The sequence below is a fragment of the Trachemys scripta genome, chromosome 24 (genome assembly GCF_013100865.1).
Source record: "Trachemys scripta elegans isolate TJP31775 chromosome 24, CAS_Tse_1.0, whole genome shotgun sequence".
In the NCBI taxonomy this organism is placed as follows: domain Eukaryota; kingdom Metazoa; phylum Chordata; order Testudines; family Emydidae; genus Trachemys; species Trachemys scripta.
Window position 1 is genome coordinate 3,443,896 of NC_048321.1, and position 6,158 is coordinate 3,450,053.

Genomic DNA, 6,158 nt, shown 5'->3' on the forward strand with positions numbered 1-6,158 from the left:
TCCCCTTTCAGATAACACCTTCCCCCACCCGGACCACAGATCTGGTCACCCTGGAGTGGGGAGCAGAGCTGTGGCTGCTTTTCCAGGAAGGCAGAGGGAGTTGGGAGGACCTCTCCTTGGAGAGGAGGAAGGAAGCGGGGGGCAGAGGGTCCACTGTGGGGTGCCCTGACTCTTCCTAGAAATGTGCAGCTGGCCTGGCTGGATCAGCTGTGCTTCACTCTGCTAAGAACCATGCCCGTCAGCCCCTGGCTCAGGGCCACACCCCTCTCGCTGGAGGTCCCACCAACTCCGTTCTGCCCCCAGGGATGGCTCTCTGCTGCCAGCTCTCTGAGGGAAATCCCTTTCCAAATCCCTGCTTCTCCAATGCCCAACTGACAATTTGGCTGCTTCCTGCCAAGCCCAGCTGCCTCCCCTGCCTCCCTGCCACTCACAGCCCAGGCCCTACCAAGGCCCCAGTGCTGCCTCCCAGCCTGGATACCATCTTCCCCTCCTGCTGCAGCCAGGGCTGCTCCCCCATGTGAAGCTGGGCCAGAGGCAGGGCAGCCAGGCAGAGTCCTCTTCCTCTAGGGCAATGCCCACAGACCCTGTCTCCCACCTCCTCCCATGCTTCCCCGACTCAGAGTGGAGCTGGAGGTGCCGAGTTGTGCTGAGAGGCATGGGGAGCCCTGCGCTGCCCTGGGAGCACCAAGGACACCAGCCTCTCCCTTCCCTGGGCACCAGGCTATGGAGATGAGCCTGCCTGGCCTGCTGGAAGGAAGGTGCATACATGGACAGCCACTGCCCTATGCAGCCATGCAGAGTAGCTTGCAAAGAGGTACAGGACCAGGCATCAAATGTTCATCCTGAGAATCTTCTGGCTCAGGGATTTTCCACCCAGGCTATTCTGAGGGGGAATTTTCTGGTCATTGTGTGAGTGTTACAGACTAGAAGGGTTAATCTCATCACTGCCACCCACAGGAGAAGAGAAGGAATGAAGGGGCTAGGCAAGTGCCCAGAGGTGCTGAGCATTTGCCACTCCCTTGGGAGGGAAGGGAGCACTGGGTGCTCTGGAAATCAGGCCCTAAGTGACCTGGTAGCTCATTTGCAGGCAAAGGGCATGCAAGAAGCTGCTGTTTTGGGAGCAATTGGGTTATTTGGGGATTGAAAATGCTTATGGGCTGCTTGGTTTTGCCCCACCCCTGGACCCAGACCATGGTCCACATCCCCTCAGGGGGCACCACATGGACCAAGAACTCCCCCAACTTCTGGGATGGAATAGAGACAAGGGGAAGGTGGGGGGCTGGACGGCCCTCCTCACAACCCATCATCTGGACCAAATGGTCATCCACGTTGTGCTGCCAGATAATACAAATGGTAGTAGACGGTTCAATGTCAAACCCTGATGATGATGGGGTTGTTGTAGTTGCATATAATTTTATTTTAGTTTTTCTCCTTTAAAAAAAAAAACTAGGAAATTACATATTAAAAACAACATTGAATAGAACGTTTGTTAGTTTGCAAAGTCAAAAATACTCAGAAGTTAAGACATGCCAGTTTTACCGTTGCCTGCCCAACTTCTGCCTCTGTGTAGGTGTGGATTATAAAACAATCCTCAATTACATGATCACATGCTATTTTTTCACAAGACCCCAGTCTCATTCAGTGCACAGGATGGATGCATCAGGGGGCAAATTTTAAAAATGCATGGACATCTCCAAATCTGGCATTTTTTTCAAGAGTTTGACTTTGCAACTTCATTAACATTGTTCTAATGTAGCTCTTTCGTATGTAGTGTAATAATTATACGGAAGCTGGTTGCCACATTTTAGTTAAGATTGCATTCAAGAATTCAGTTTCACAGGAGTTTGAAACCTTAATATTGTGTACGAATCTCAAGTGGCAAAAACCATAGCATGTAAACTTTTAATAGAACTTCCATTTTTCATTGCTCATTTGAAAAAAAAATCATTGATACAAAGAAAATAATATGCATTCCAACATAACCTTTTGAACAGTTTCATTGGTGTGACTAGCTTTTTTTCAAACTTTTTGCAAAATATTTGAACCTCTAGGCTCTGCACCATGTGTCACGCCTCATAGGCCAAATCCAGCACTATCAGTTATGCACAGGTAACATCAATCTGTGTTTCATCACTTTTGAGAAATAGCTCGCAATACAGGACCTGAGACAATCCTGCCGTCGTCAGCCGTGAGGCTGTTCCATGTGTGCTGGACTCTCCAGAACTTAGGTCAGAAGTCTCAATGTGTCATGGTTTCCTGCACTTTAAGGCCAAAAGGGACCGTTCGTTATCTAGTCTGACCTCCTGTATATCCCCAGCTGTTGAATTTCAACCAGATATACCTCTAATGCCCCTACACTGAGCCCAACAACTTTAGTTAGACTGAAGTATTTCAGTCCTCAGGAGACTAAATTGTTGTGTGCCACAGGCAGAGGACAGGCGAGACAGAGGTGCCACCTATGCCCAATGCCCCTGCTATGGCAGGGAATTGATTCACTGAGATGTGCCCAGGTGATCCTAGCAGGCAAGCCACGCCCATGCTGTAGTTGAAGCATTCCAATCTTACCTGGGTGTAGATTCCTTCCTGACTAAGAGCATGTGGGCAAGATACACCACCCAGGTGTCTAAGAGGATTCACCCCAGAGCACTGGTCCACCATGTCCTCTGTCCTATCCCCAGCTGTGGCCAATCTCTGATGCTTCAGAGGAAAGCAGGGAAAAAAACAACAACAAAATCAGAATACATCTGGCCAATTGTGTATCAGGGAAGATATTCCTTCCTGATCCCTGCAGGCGATTGGCTGAAGCACGAGGATTGATTATGGTGGTTATCTGAATGCAGAGATCTAGTATTCTAAGCATGCTGCGGGCAATAACAAAAGTTGTGAATTGAAACTGACTTAGTTATTTCAGCATAGGTTTGTGTGTAAACCAGCCCTTAGTCACCTCTCCCTTCTGCTGGATTCTGTCTGGCAATGCACCATCCAGTCAGCTGGTCTGAGTTCTTTACACTTGAGATGGAACAGAAATGTCCTGGAGGCTGATGGGTATGGATATGATTTAGTCAGGCAGGTCACAGAAGCCACAGATTCCATGACTTTCCTGGACTTCCGTGACAATGGCTTGGGCTGTCAGAGTGGGGGGGCGGAGCCAGGGCTGTGCACCCATAATTCGAGCCAGCTTTTCAAAAGCACTCAGGTCTCATGGAGGCTCCTAAAGAAGAATCAGGTTTTCAAACGTACTCAGCACCCAATGTGGTGACTAGAGCAGATTTTTTAGAAAAACATCCAATCTTCATTTTAAAATGGCCAGTGGTGGAGAATCCACAACCCTTGGTAAGTTGTTCCAAGGGTTAATTCATTGAATCATAGAATATCAGGATTGGAAGGGACCTCAGGAGGTCATCTAGTCCAACCAATCATCCCAGCCAGGGCTTTGTCAAGCCTGACCTTAAAAACCTCTAAGGAAGGAGATTCCACCACCTCCCTAGGTAACCCATTAACCAATTACCCTCACTGTTAAAAATCTGTGCCTTATGTCTTGTCTGAATTTATCTACCTTCAACTTCCAGCCCCTGAAACTTGTTACACCTTTATCTGGTAGATTAAATAGCCCTCTATTATCAAATTTTTGTTTCCCATGTAAGTTCTTACAGTCTGTGACCAAGTCACCCCTTAAACTTTTTTGTTAAAGTGAACAGATTTTTCTCCTTAAGTCTTTTGTTGTAAGGCCTGTTTTCCAATTCTTTAATCATTCTTGTGGCTCTTCTCTGAGCCATCTCGAATTTATCAACATCCTTCTCGAACTGTGGACACCAGAACTGGACACAGTATTCCAGCAGTGGTTGCACTCCCTATTCCTACTTGATATTCCCCTGTTTATACATTCAAGGATCGCATTAGCCTTTTGGCTACAGCATCGCACTGGGAGCTAGTATTGAGCTAATTATCTGCCACAGCATCTACGTTTTTTTTCAGAGGCACTGCTTCACAGACTAGAGTCCCCATCCCATAAGTATGGCCTACATTCTTTGTTCCTAGATGTATGACTTTACAGTTGGCCATATTAAAATGCATACTGTTTGCTTGCACCCAACATAACAAGTGACTCAGATCACGTTATATCAGTGACCTGTCCTCCTCCTTATTTACCACTCCCGCCATCTTTGTGTCATCTGCAAACTTTATGCATGATGAAATTCTGTTTTCTTCCAGGTCATTGATGAAAATGTTAAATAGAATAGGGCCAAGAACCAAGCCCTGTGGGACCCACTAGAAACACCGCATCTCAGTGATGATTCCCCATTTGTAATCCATTTAATGTGTGCCATGGTGATTTTGTATCGTTCTGGGTTTCTTAATCAAAATGTCATGTGGTACCAAGTCAAATGCCTTACAGAACTCTATTGCATCAAGTTACCTTTATTAGCCAATCTTGTAATCTCAGCAACAAAAGATATCAACTTGACAAGATCTGTTTTCCAGAAAGCCATATTGATTGGCATTGATTCGATTACCCTCCTTCAATTCTTTATTAATCGAGTCCCATATCAGTTCCATTTTTATTTCAAACAGATCCAAAAGTTAGTGATGTTTCCTGGGGTATCCTGGTCTGTGCCTCCCATGGTCAGCTCCCCACCTCCATCGGCCATGGGCAACACAAGCACTGCCCTGCTGTGTCTCTACGGGTTAGCGATACACAGGCCCTGCTGTGTCTCTACGGGTTAGCGATACACAGGCCCTGCTGTGTCTCTACAGGTTAGCGAAAGGCACGCTCCATCCCCAGAGCCTGCCAAACATCTTCCTGGAGCATCCAGCTCCTGTTCAACACAGAGATTCAATTAACAGCAAGTAGAGGCATTAGAAACAAATGGTTACATACAAAATCAAACCATAACATATGATGAGAGGAAATGGGGATTGAAAGCAGCATTACTGGTTAGTCAGCCTCTAGCATTTGGCTCGAGGACAGTGCAAAATTATGCTTGCAGGGAGACAGAATGCCTAGCCATTGTGTTGACATGAACCAAGTTTGAGCAGTATCCCTGCATAGTTGCTGTCACTACAGAAAGTGACTGTCCAGAGCCTGGATTATGAGACTCTCAGCATACACCAAGATGAGGCAAGGGAGAGGAATTTAACCAGGCATTCCCTTGTCTAACAGATAAACAGATTCTGCAGCTCTTCCCAAACTGACACTGCTCTTCAGATACTCAGAACAGTCATATCAGGATTGCCAGACAGGAAGGAAGTAGTGTCTCAGGAGTACAGAACAAAGAAAGAACTGACAGTACAACATGGCCTTCTCTATGAAGTCAATAAGGTCATAATACATAATGACATGCATGCTGAACTGCTAATCTGCACACTCTCTGGCTATATTGATGTTGAAACATTGTGTTAGAGGATTTGGTACCTGTCTAAGGTGTATTTAATACAGTCATAGAGCTGGTACGTAGACTTGGAATGTCTATCTCTTTAAGAGTCCAATAAATAAAACAGGTACAAATAGGCTTAGCACATAGAATCACAGAAATGCAGGGCTGGAAGGGACCCGGAGAGGTCATCTAGTCAAGTGACTCTCAACCTTTCCAGACTACTGTACCCCTTTCGGAAGTCTGATTTCTTTGCATACCCCGAGTTTCATCCCACTTTAAAACTACTTGCTTACAAAATCAGACATAGAAATACACAAGTGTCACAGCACACTACTACTGAAAAATGATTGACTTTCTCATTTTTACCATATTTATAAAATAAATCAACTGTAATGTAAATATTGTACTTAAATTTCAGTTTAGAATATACAGAGCAGTATAAACAGTCATCGTCTGTATGAAATGTTAGTCTGTATTAACTTCGCTAGTGCTTTTTATGTAGCCTGTTGTAAAAGTAGGCAAATACCTGGATGAGTTGATGTACCCTCTGGAAGACCTCTGCATATCCCCAGGGGTACATGTACCCATGGTTGAGAACAACATTAATCTAGTCCATGCCTCCATTCTGAGGCATCCCATGTATATCTAGATCATCAGACAGATGTCTAACTTGTTCTTAAAAAATGATGGGGATTCCACAACCTCCCTTAGTACCTGTGCCAGCACTTAATTATCCTTAAAATTTTCCTAATATCTACTCTGCAGCTTTGGTAAATGTAAGCA